This window comes from Protopterus annectens, chromosome 3.part0, assembly GCF_019279795.1.
Source record: "Protopterus annectens isolate FY-2018-M chromosome 3.part0, PAN1.0, whole genome shotgun sequence".
NCBI classification, from domain to species: Eukaryota; Metazoa; Chordata; order Ceratodontiformes; family Protopteridae; genus Protopterus; species Protopterus annectens.
In genome coordinates, this window is record NC_056731.1 from 1,132,873,935 (window position 1) to 1,132,887,228 (window position 13,294).

General features: G+C 44.4%; 1 protein-coding gene and 1 non-coding gene across 2 annotated transcripts in view; one reads left to right on the forward strand and one right to left on the reverse strand.

Annotated features, from left to right (window-relative positions):
• CABLES1 (Cdk5 and Abl enzyme substrate 1) overlaps positions 1-13,294 on the reverse strand; it is a 1,875,674-nt gene that overhangs the window by 601,977 nt on the left and 1,260,403 nt on the right. The window lies entirely within an intron of this gene.
• TRNAY-GUA lies at positions 5,487-5,573 on the forward strand. The gene is given in 2 exon segments: positions 5,487-5,523; positions 5,538-5,573. It is a non-coding gene; the product is annotated as a tRNA-Tyr (tRNA).

The following is a 13,294-nucleotide window of genomic DNA, read 5'->3' on the forward strand; positions in this document are numbered from 1 at the left end:
TGTGAGGAGCCAGTCGTCCAAATATGGAAACACCTGGAATCCTTGACGTCTCAGGTGAGAAGCTACCACTGCCATGCACTTGGTAAACACCGGGCGGTGGTGAGACCAAAGGGCAGGGCCCTGAATTGAAAATGACTGGTTCCCAGCCTGAAGCGGAGGAATCTTCTGGAGCGTCTGTTCATTTTTATGTGATAGTACGCATCCTGAAGGTCTATAGAGCACATCCAGTTTCCCTTTCCCAATAGGGGAAGGATGGACTGCAGCATGACCATCCGAAATCTTGTTTTCTTGACTGACTTGTTCAAGATACTGAGATCCAAAATTGGTCTCCAGTCCCCTGTTTTCTTTGGAACTAAAAGAACCTGGAGTAGATTCCGGATCCTTGCTGGTCTGCTGGAACTGGCTGTATTGCTCTTTTGCAAGCAGCTTTGAAATTTCCAAAGCTGCAAGATCCCTTTGAGCGGGTGGAACATCTGGAAGGGATTTTTTTGATTGGTTTGGAATGCAAACGAAGGGAATGGAATAGCCTTCGGAAATGATGGACTGTACCCATTTGTCTTGAGTCAGGGATAGCCAGGCTTCTGGGTACAGTGACAATCTTCCCCCGACTGCCTCCGAAGGTGGGCAGTCGGGCAACACCTCAGGGATGCTGAAAGGGCTTATCAGAGAAGGCTTCTCGATTGCCCTGGTTCTGCAGACCCCCCCTGCCTCTAGGGCGACGTCTACCGTTGTTGTTCCACCCTCTGCCTCTGGCGGGGAACCGACTCTGTGCGTCAGGCGAAGTCCCTTGAGATTGTTTGCGGAACCACATTTTTCCACTTTTCTGGCCTTTGGGGTAAGGCCTAGAAGGAGTGGAGAAAGCGGACTCCGGCGGCAGAAAGAGTCTTGCCATCTGTCTCGCACCTAGTCAAGGTTTCTTTCACTTGAGGACCAAAAGAGATGATCCATCAAGCGGGAATTAGTGAATGGCGTTTTAAAGGGGTCCAAAGTTGCATAGCCGCATCCAGGCATGCCTGCGTAAGGCCACACCTGTCCCTCGGCCCTGCTCGCTCCATCAGCCGCATAAGAGGAGGCATGGAGGAGTTAGCTATGGAGTTCAGGGTAGCCAGCTGAGTGTTCATCTTGTCCTGAAAACCCGCAGCCGTAGGATCCTTCAACATGTCACTCGCTTCTTTGATCAAGTCCCTTTGAAGGCGAGTAAAATGGCATAGGTAATTCAGCGAACGCATAGCAAAGGTCGCTGGCGAGAACATCCGCTTCCCGTACCTGTCCATAGAGCTAGATTCTTTATTAGGGGGATGAACAGGCACTGAAGGATCAGCTAGTTCCTTCTTGGTGGCAGCAGCTACCACCATAGCATCCACAGAAACACCTTTTGTGAGAAATTGCTTGTCAGTTGGTGCTGTTATAAATTTGGAAGGTCGCCTGGGGTAGGGTCCACTGAATCAGGAGCCGTCCAGGCCTTCTTTGCAACCACCTGCATGAGGGATCAAGGGGGACACCCAGGAGGTGGAAGGGCGAGAGCCAACGCCTCAAGATACACAGATTCATCCTCCGAAGGGTTAAGGGCTGGCCAATTTCCCTCTGTTTCAGGATCTCTAGGATGTCCGCAAAGGAGACATCTTCAGAAGGGGAGCAGGGGAACCCTCGGAATCCTCTAAATCTGTGTCAGAGGTGACGGACTCAGGTGAGTCTATGTGTTTCCTATTACACTTTCTCTTCCGAGGGGGCTCTTCTGCCAAATCAGGAGAGGCCTCGGAAGAGGATGAGATCCCCACAGGGGATTCCTGAGGAGCTGGCTCACTGCGGTCTGGGATGAGGGAGTGAGTCGACTTGACCTGAGGCACCGAAGAGGGAGGGGCGAACGGAGCCGACTGTGGAGTTGAACCAGGTTCCAACACACTCCGCATGACCTCGAGCACCCCTGTCAGGCAGAGCCAGAGGTCCCGCTCCGAAAAGCTAAAACCTCCCTCGGCACCGACAGTGATGGCTCCAAGGCGATGTCGGAGCTGAACTCAGCAGCGCCGAAGCTCCGAGAGGAGGCGGGGTGGGACAAGGGTCGATGCCACTCACCCCTCGAGCCGCGAGAAGTCGGCCGAGATTCTTCTAAGGAAGAAATCGGAGCCGGCGATGGAGCCGAAGACATCTGTATCGGCTCGGCGCTACCACAGTCTCGGTTCGAAGCGCCTCGGCTCCGAGCTCAGCGGAGTCGGAGGAGGAATATAATGGGGACAGGGTCAGGCATCGACTGATGAGTCGGGCTCTGAAGCATTTGGGCCAGTGCCTCGGACTTAAGAAGTCGACTCACTACCCTCTGAAGGTCATGGTCCGAAAGCCTCGATGACCTAGAGGAGTGAGATCTATGGCTCCGTTCAGACAGCAAGGGAGATGCTGGAGCCGAATGAAGCGGAGCCAAGGGGCGGTGACCTGGACCTCTTTCTAGATGTCGGTTCGAAGGTCTAGTCGGAACTGACAAAGGAATTTCAATACCTCGGCTCCAGCGAGCCGAGGAAACCACAGAAACTACAGTCTGAGACTCGCCGGCTCCAGTCGGAGCCGATGTAGACGGAGGTTTCGAAGCCTTAGGCCTCGGCTCAGATGCTGGAGCCGAAGACCTAGAAGCCTTGGAGGGTTTTCCCGAAGGAACAGAAAGGGAACCCTCAGGCTTAAGTAAACCTCTTAAAATAAGTTTATTTTTTCTTTCCTGCAGGACTCTGGGACTGAAGCCATGGCAAACAGCACAAGAGTCCTGCAGGTGTAAAGGTCCCAGGCAGTACACACAAGAAGTGTGACCGTCTGTCAGAGACATTTTCTGACAGCACGAGTCACACTTCTTGAAGCTTGAGACCTTCGACTCCTTGGACATAACAAGGAACAAGTGTAACCACACACAAACACAAGCACACCGATTACACTTAAAAAACTAAAAATAGAAATTAAACTAAGAATTTAGTTGTTTAATGTATAAATTCCCTACAAAAAACACACACACTCCAAGGGAATGGGAGGGCCCGAAGGCCTAAGGGAAGAACTATAAGTTCTTAGGTAAAAAATTAAAGAAAAACTAGAAAAACTAGATTAAAGGGATAATAGACCTTAAAGGTAAGGGGAAACTGTATGGAAAAACTAAATTAAAGGGTTTAAACTCAACTTTTTAAAACTAGTTCCTACACTAACCTGAAGCCGGTGAAGCAACACGTCTCGATAGCTGTAGCGGCAAACGAGATCTGAGGTAACTCACGCCTAGCATTGTGGGATATAAGGGGAGCCTCGAGCCGGTGGAACCAACTCTCGAGCTTTTAGAGTGGCCGAGTCGGAGCCGAGGTCGGCTCCGAACCCATCCAGCAAGAATGAAGGCGAGATAGACAACTTAACATCATAGTTTATCCCACTTGACTCTTGCTATCTTCCCCTCCCAGATAAAATCCATCAGCTCCTTAATAATTGCTATCCACAACTTGTCTAGTTGATAAAAATATCCCTGACCTGTGTATATGAGGCTAAAGGGATTAAATGTGTTTTAACTGATTGCATCTTACTATCCATATCCACATAGCAGATCTTCCAGTTTCTCAGTTTTTGTTTCATCTTTTGTTTAGTCTCTTCACATATATCCTTAGCTGCCACACCAGACTCATTTTTAATCCATATTCCTAAGTACTTCATTTTATCATGTCCCCATAAATATGGACATTGCTGAACCAATTTGTGTGTGGGTACACAATTTACAGCTATTGCCTTTGTTTTTGATAGAAAAAGACAGGAAATTGTCTCAAAATGTTCTACAACATTGAAATGTCCTTTTCTAGTTTTATCAGGTATAAAATATTATCGTCTGCAAACACAGACCACTTTTCTTCACCACCATATCAATTATATCTTTGAATTTCTGTGTCCCTTATTTTCTTCATCAACGGTTCTAAATATAATGTAAATAACAAAGAGGAAGGAGGACATCCCTGTCTGGTTCCTCTGCTCAAGCAGAAATTGTCAGAGAGGAACCCATCCACTTTAATTTTCGCCTCTGATCCCCAATATATCCTTTTAATCAACCTTATAATTTTATCAGGGAATGCAAATGCTTCTACTACCCTGCTTGTAAAGTCCCAGCTTACTCTGTCAAATGCTTTTGATGCATCAAGACCCACCAACAATGGTATTTTCTTACATTCTGCTTCCCTCTGGATCATCAATGTTCTGTTAATATTATCAATGTTTGCCTCCCCTCCACAAAAACCACACTGATCCATATCTATTAATTTTGGCATCACTTTGTCATTCTTTTAACCATTATATAGATAAACACTTTATAATCATGGTTTAGGATTGAAATGAGCCTGTATGAAGCTGAATATGATGGATCATTACCCTCTTTAGGCATTACAGCTATCACTACTTTCATCCAGGATGCTGGTACTTGTCTTTCTCTTAAAATACTGTTAAACAAAACCTTCCACATCTTTATCAGTTTTTTTTTTTTTGCTCCTAGCTTCCAAATTTCCACAGGAATACCGTCTTCCTGTGGACTGATTATGCATCACCAATCTATCTCATCTCCTCCTATCCTGTTAGTAACTGAGTCTCATCTACCTCTATCCTTGGGAAATTAATTTTTCCATAAATATTTCTATTTGTACCTTTTCTTGACTTCCATTTCTCTGCATTATACAGACTTTCATTGAATTTCCAAAATATTTCTACTACCTCTACAGGCTCAACTGTTATTTTCCTTGTTGTAGGCCCCCAAAGCTTGGTGACAGCCCTTTCTACTTTCCGTTGCCTGAATTATTCTGCTAAATGTTTTTGTGCACTAGGGTTATTATCGAAAAACAGCTGCTTAACAGTAGTGTTTCTAAACTTGTGCATACTATCAAGGTAATCCCTTGTTTTCTGTTTAGCATTCTACAGTTGGTCCTGTTCTTGTTCTGTGAGATTCCCCCTACTCTGCAATACTTTAACATTTGTCAGTCCCTCTAAATAATTCTTGTTACTCCATATCTTCCTTTCTTTTATTTCCACCCTGTTTTAAACCCCACTTCAATTTTACCCCACTCCCTAGCTACATTTTCAGAAGAAATTTGTATCTTGTAATAGCACCTGAATAATTTCCACTACCAAGTCCTTAATTTCCTCTCTTTTCAACAGATAAGTGGGAAAGCACCAGTGTCTCATTTTTACTTCATTACCCTGTGTTTTTATTTTAGTTATTACTGGTGCATGATCTGAAATAGTTATTGGGTATGTAGCAAGACTTTTAATTAAATGCACATGTTCCTTTGAAATGTAAATTCTGTCTAACCTAGCCCAGTTTTTGAATTTTGGGGAAAAACATGTAAATTCACTCTGAACTCCTAGTACTGAATTCACATCTTCCTTGCCAAATATTTCCATAAATGTCTTCAACATTTTACCCTTCTTTGCTATATTTTCCTTTATCGGTCTCCCAGACACACCTTTACTGCTGCAAATCAAATTCCAGCCCCCACCCTTTGATAGCTCAGCTGGTAGAGCTGAGGACTGTAGTGATTTCCCAAGTCATCCTTAGGCCGCTGGTTCAATTCCGGCTCAAAGGAGGTTGTTTTTTAAGGGTTGGGAGGATGGCCTAATGGTTAAGGTGTTTGCCTTGCAAGCATAAGGGCAGGGTTTGAGTCTCACAAGGGATAATTGGCTAGGCTTAAAATGGCTCGCAAGGGCAGCTAGCTTAGTACTAATCTATGAACATTTCTACGAACATCTCTAACCTATAAGTAATATTCCTTGCTGAAAGCTGATTATTTCTCCCAGAATTTTCTTAAGCTCTATTATAGTAGTTTTAAGTGGATTATAAATAAAGGTTTTATAATTTTGTAATATTTTTAACAAATACAAAAGTCTTTTTGTGGTTCCTATGTATTTAAAGGTGTCACATTAAGGTTGCTGTATTAATTATTCATAAGGTATTTAAATAACTGATTGAATGAAGAATTTTAAGTATATAATGGTGACCTCATTTCCTTTCATTAAGTTCTGATGATGTCCCAGAGCATAGATGGAGGGATGAAAGCGCTTAACTGTTTTTTTCTAATAAATGCTGGTTTATGGATTTTATCTTGGACTGTTCGTGAGGCTTATTGTGAAGTACACGCACAAGCACTGTGTTTTTACTTCGTGTTGTGTTGTAGTGCTTGGTTCATACGGGTATATTTATTTTCCTAATCTTTGTCAACATGTATGAAAACTCTGGATGTTTCTGCATATATAATTTTGTCTTATATACTTCTTGCATTTGTAATTGGAGCTTTTCTCCCCAGGCCTCCATTGAAAATGGGTTTCTGACCCAGTGGACTGTCCCAGTTAACAAATGTCAATAAATAAATAAAAATAAATATTTTTCAGGAGAATCATAATATATGTGCAGACACTTTGGATATATTTATCAGCACTATTACTGTTATCCAGCATTTTGAAATTTCTACAGACTGTTATTGTTTACCAGCACTGTTAATGGAAACAGTATTCGGATATTGTTAGCATCTAATAAAACATTCTTAACCAATCTACAGTGTATGCAGAATTCTATCTGGAAAGTACAAATGGCTTGGCCTACAAAGGACAGAATGGCACATGTTCAGCAAAAGTTTGGGTAATTAACAAATAAAGACATTCATTCCAGTCTCATTTCAGTTGTTTCCAGTTAGTTCCATTATACTACAGTATTATCAATTATTTCACAGTCCACCCTACCATTGATGGGAGGGACAACAGCTGAAGTAAGTACCAAAACCCCATAGCAACCTTATCAGCAGTCATGTGTGTATTCGACAGAATGGACTTCAGGGCAAAGTAAAAGCAGTCTCTGACAGTAGCACTTTTTTCCAGTCTATCAGTAACTACAGCAGATGTGTTTCATAACACACTTTTCAACAGCACAACAGTGTTCTTCCAGATGGGAGACTGTGAACTCCATACAGAATATGGCCACTCCCAACAACACCAGTGGTGGAATTAGGCTTTGGCACAGGGGAATGCGCTTTCCCCTTTTGGTTAACCCACACAACTTGAAGGCAGAAAAAATTAAAAAGCTTTTCAAAAATAAAATCTCCACTCGTGAGTGCAGAAAGTACAGTTTTGTACCTACCATAAATGTAGATGTCCGATAGGTATGCATCTGCAGTCATAACATATGGGTTGTCCTGCCTCAGGCAGCCCTTCGGTCTGCCGGATTCCAAAGTCTGGGTCTGGCCTCGGCTGATGTCGCATCTTCCCCGACGTCACAGCTGCTGGGGTATAAAGGCATCAGCCGACGCCATTTTCCTCAGTGTTTCTTGCCCCAGATGCCAGGTGCCCTCTAGGAAGGCTAAATTTGGATAAAAATTGAAAATTCCAAACAGAGTAAAACAATATATATATATATATATATATATATATATATATATATATATATATATATATATATATACATATACAGACAAATACACCATAATAGATTCCCCCAGCTAGCTGAAAGAGGGGTAAGCACCCTAGGAATACCACAGAGGGGAAGGCGGGTGGGTAATCCTGACTGCAGATGCATACCTATCGGACATCTACATTTATGGTAGGTACAAAACTGTACTATGTCCTTCAAGGATGCATCTGCAGTCATAACATATGGGTAGAATACCATAGCCAAACTGGGGGAGGAGGTACTATGATAAGGATGGTGTAGTTATGATCCCCTGTAAAACTGCAGTTGCAAAACCTGCTCGGGATCTGGAGTATAAAGGTAGATTGTAATGCTTGGCAAATGTATGCACGGAGCTCCAGGTTGCAGCTTCTAAAATGTCTTTGGTAGCCACCCCTCGTAGGAAAGCTGTAGTGGTGGCTGTGGCTCTTGTGGAGTGAGGCCTGATATTTTCAGGAGCTGTCTTTCCATGAAAAGAGTAGCAGAAACGAATGCAATTTCCTATCCATTTAGAGATTGTCTGTTTGGAAATTGCCTTTCCTTGCACTCCAGCTGCATATGCTACCAGGAGTTGGTCAGTTTTTCTGCTGGTTTTAGTTCTGTCCAGATAGTAGTGTAGTTGTCTGTGTACATCCAAGGTGTGCATTAGTTTTTCCCCCCTGTTCTGTGGGTTAGGGAAGAACGTTGGCAAATGAATAGCTTGGTTCAAGGATACCCTGGATACCACCTTTGGCATGAAAGTAGGATTGGTTCTCAGAGACACTCTATCCTGGTGGAAAATAAGGAAAGGCTGCACTGCCATTAGCGCCTGTAACTCGGATACTCTTCTTGCTGAAGTGATTGCTAGAAGGAAAGCAGTTTTCCAAGATCTGCTGATGCTGCTGGTTCAAAGGGAGGTAGAGTTAATTTTTCCAGCACAAAATTGAGATTCCCATGCAGGAAGAGGAGGTTTTCTTGGAGGTTTTACATTTTTGATCCCTCTTAAAAATTGTCTGAGGAAAGGGTGAGAGAAGATAGGAGGATCCATGTTATATTCTGCTGAAATTGCTGAAGCATGGATCTTAATGGAAGAATATGACAGGCCATTGTGGAACAGTTCTGCTAAGTATTCTAGGATGTGTGCTAGGTTTGCCAGTGTGACATTTTTACCCTTTGAAGCGCTCCAAATGAGGAATCTCTTCCATTTAGCTGAGTATGTCTTTCTTGTGGAGGGTCTACGAGCCTCCAGGATGATGTCCTTGACCCTTTGAGATAAGACAGTTTGGTTTTGTTTTAGGCAATTTTCCAGGCAGTCAGCTGCAGTGTTTTCAAGTTTGGATGCAGTGTCTTGAAGTTGTTCTGCGTTAGAAGTAGAGGCCATAGGGGTAGAGGCCATGAGTTCGTCCAATACATGCTTCTCAGCAGCGGATACCAGTGCTGCCTTGGCCAGTCTGGAGCTATCAGTATCACATTTGGCTGTTCCTCTCTGATCTTCAGTAGTACTCTGTACATCAATGGAAGTGGTGGAAAGGCATACACTGCTAGGGCATTCCAGTTGAAAGAAAGGGAGTCCACCTTCCAGGCTTGTGGGTGGTATACTCTTGAGCAGAATTTCTTTAGTTGGTTGTTGAGTGGGGAGGCGAACAGGTCTATCTCTGGCATTCCCCATTTTTTTGTTATGATTTTGAAGATGTCTGGATGCAGCATCCATTCGTGAGCATCCGTGGTAGTTCTGCTTAAGCTGTCTGCTAGTGAATTCTCTTTTCCTGGTGCAATTTGGCCTGCAGTTGGATGTTGAGATCAGGGCTAGGTTCCACAGATCCATTGCCATCCGGCATAGAGGGTAGGAATGCGTGCCTCCCTGTTTGTTTATGTACCACATGACTGTGGTATTGTCTGTCCTTATCAGCAGATGACCTTGCTGGAGGAATGATTTGAATGCCTCGATGGCATGTTTCACTGCCAGCATCTCCTTTAGGTTTATGTGCAAATTCAGCTGGTCTTGAGTCCATAGGCCTTGGATGCACTTGTTTTCCATGTGTGCTCCCCATCCTCAGTCTGAGGCGTCCGTGGTGATGGTCTGCCTTGGATGTGGTTTGGTGAAAGGCAACCCTCTGTTGGACTGGCAGGCCTGAGCCCACCACAGGAATTCCTTTTTCAGGCATGGAATGATTGGAATCATGGTTTCTAGACTGTGCCTGTGTTGAGACCATACATTCCTTAGGTACCATTGTAATTTCCTCATATGCAGCCTGGCATGTGGGATCAAGATTATGCAAGATGCCATGTAACCCAGGGCCTGCAGGACTTTCCTTGCAGTGAGCTGAGTTTGTCTTGTCAAAGCCATGAAGTAGACTGGTAGTTGCTTTTGTTTTTCTTCTGTGAGAAAAGCCATCTGAGTTATTGTGTCCAGATCCGCACCCAAAAAGGTTATCCTTTGGGATGGCACTAGTCTTGACTTCTGGATTTTGACTGTGTATCCCAAGGCCTGTAACAGGTGTATGACATAGGCCAAATCCTTTGTAAGTGTTGTCCTGTTCTCCGCTTGTATTAGGCAGTCGTCCAGGTATGGGTAGATTTGAATTCCCTGAAGCCTGCAATGTGCAATTACTGATGCCAGGCATTTCGTGAATACTCTGGGTGCAGTAGATAAGCCAAATGGCAATGCTGAGAATTGATAATGCTCTGATCCTGCAAGAAATCTGAGGTGTCTTCTGCAATCTGGTCGTACAGGGACATGCAGGTATGCCTCCTTGAGATCTAGAGTCACCAGCCAAGACTCCTTGCCCAACATGGGAAGAAGTTGCTGTAGGGTCAGCATTTTGAATTTTGGCACAATGAGATATGTGTTTAGTGCGGACAAGTCGAGAATAGGCCTCCATTGGGTTTCTTTTCTTGGTACAAGGAATAGTCTGGAGTAAAACCCTTGGCCTTGTTCCGTTGATGGTACCCTTTCTATTGCTTTCATCTGAAGTAAATTGTTGATTTGTCTTAAAGCCTCTGGCTTCTGGTTTGGTGGAAGATTTGGCATTCCGCTCCTTCTTGGTAAAGTGTGGAAATGAAACCTGTATCCTCTGTCTATTGTTTGCAATGTCCATTTGTCTTTTGTAATGCAATACCAGTTGTTTGAGAATAAAGCCAATTTTCCGCCCAAGGGTGCTTCCAGTTGTTCCCTTGTAGGCGGAGTCAGAGTCAAGTCATTGTGTTTGTCCTGTGGAAGTGGATGTAGTTGCAGCTGTGGCAGTACTTCTCTGGTTGGCAGGTTGCCACTGGCGACCCCTGTAGGCACCTTTTGATTGACCTCTGCCTATTGGGCGTCTATTCCTGCCCCTCTGTGCTTTGGAGTTGTCTGGAAAGGACCAATTCTTTGAAGGCCAGTTTCTGCTGAACCTCGGAGGTTGGACCTGCAGAAAATCCTTAACTGTTTGCACAGATTTTGCTTTTTCTTCCACTTTCTTTAGAATCTCCTGTGCAGGGGAGCCAAATAAACTTTCTTTCTCCATTGGAGCATCTAGGAGTTTAGCCTTAACATGGTCCGGCAAGGATTGTTCTTTTAGCCAGGCATGTCTACGAATTACTGCCCCAGTCATAGCTGATCTAAATGAAGCTTCCAGTGCATCATAGCCACATTTTAAAAAATGATTACTGACCTGCTGAGAATTGTGTACCAAATCCTGAAGGGCTTTACGGTCTAAAGGTTCAGGAGAAGAAAGCTTTTTATTCAGCTGGTCTAACAAATATTCCTGGTACTGTATCATATGGAATTGACAGTTTAAAGCCCTGGCAGAAAGAGTAGCAGATGTATAAACCTTTTTTTCCCCATCTCTCTAATGCTCTTGACTCCCTTTCAGAGGGTAGTGGGTTTTTGGCAGTGGCAGCTGCAACACCTTTCGGGCCCTGAGAAATAGTTTCTGGGTCTGCAGCATGGGCCTTATACAAGTGGAAGTGGGAATCCGGAACCCTGTAGTATCTGTCAGGTTTGGCAGGGGCCGGAGGAAGAGAATCAGGGGCAGAGCTGACATCATTATATGCATCATCAACTACAGTTAGCACAGGTGGAATGGCTAAAGGCCTATGCTGTGGCAAGTGTAAGAAAGTCCTAAGTCTTTTTCTAGAATCAGAAAAATCCTGACCCTGCCATTGAAAGTGTTCCCTCATAGAGTGTAAAGTTTCCCCAAAGGAAAATTCCTCTGGAGGGGAAGCAGAAGGGATAGAGTCTTCTGCATCAGAGTCCTCATAAGGTGAGTATGGTCCTTCGTGATGGTCTGACAAATCAGATCCATCCGAGGAGTAGTCAGAGGAGAGAGGTTCAGGGGGTTCAGTCCTGGGCCTTTTGTCAGGAGGAGGATGGGAGGCCCTGTCTGGGTGAGGTTGGGAACCCCTAATCAGAGAAATAAGGTCCTCAGCAAGACTGAGAATCTGGGTACTTGAGGAAGGTCTCTGTGAAGTTGATTTTGCAGGTAAAGCTTTAGTAATTTTAGCTGCTTTAGCCCTGGAGAAAGCCTTAATAGACATAGAAGCAGGGGGCCTAGCTGCCCCACGTGCAGGAGTGGAAATGTCCAAAGGAATGGAGTCGGACAATTCTCGTGCGCTTGCTTCTTCGGTAGGGATTTCTGTAGCCGACTCGGCCGGGGCCTCGTTGGCCTCGGTTGTCGGAGGTATAATTTCGGCAGAAGGAAGAACCGAGGCCTCGGTTTCAGCCGAAACCGAGACACTTGCGGTAGGCCTAACCGTGGTTTCAGCCGAAACCGCGGGCCGCGAGTGTCGGTCCTTTTCCTTGCGTTTTTGGCTAAATGCGTAGTCGGAGTCTCCGACGGCATTTTATATGCAAAAGCGGATCCAAAAAACTCATCTGCAAACTCCGACCGACGTCTAAGAGTCCGTCGGTTGAAGGAGGCACAGGCTAAATAGGCTGATACGTCGTGGTCTGGGCCTAAGCAAGGAAGGCAGTAGGAATGGAAATCCTTATGAGGTATTTGTTTCCCACAAGTTAAACAATTATTTACTTTGTCTGACATCGGCTGAGGCAAGAAAGAGTCCCCAACGGGGTACTTAGCTTTTTTAGAAGTCTTCGGTAGCTGAATCTCTGGATCTGACCGACCGGCACTTGCGAACAGCTTCTGCTTCGGGCACCGCACGGCAAGAAAGACTGAGGAAAATGGCGTCGGCTGATGCCTTTATACCCCAGCAGCTGTGACGTCGGGGAAGATGCGACATCAGCCGAGGCCAGACCCAGACTTTGGAATCTGGCCGACCAAAGGGCTGCCTGAGGCAGGACAACCCATATGTTATGACTGCAGATGCATCCTTGAAGGACATCGTGTTTACATCCGCACTGCCAGCATCTTCTCCTTTAAGGAGGACCCAGCATCGTATACGCATGTGCCAAAGTGGTTGTAAACACATTCCACACTCACGAGCGGAATTTTAACTAGCAGTTCCGTGAGTGAGAGTTGCATATTCCATGACTGTAAGTAAACATTTTGTATGAGGCTGCACACAATTTGGTTACTTTATATATGTGAATATTTTTAGATGCGATTTCCCATAACACAGTTCAGTAATTTTCACATTATCTATCAGCCTTAACCTTAACTCCATTTCTTGCTGTGATCCTGCCTTATTAATGGGGCTGTAGCTAAAATAGGTCCAATCTGTGAGTCTGGATAGCAGATTTTATTAAAAAAATAAATTGGAAGAATGTGGCTAAGCATTTAATTTACTAACATGTATATTTAGGCCTGTTTTTCTTATTGGCCTGCGTATTTGTTTGGCGGTGAGTGAAATAAATTAGCCATTATAACAATTACTTTATGTCTTGTCACCTGTGTTTCAGTGAGTGGCTAGAAAACAAATATGAATTTTCCCAAGCAGGAGGTTGAGATGATTGTT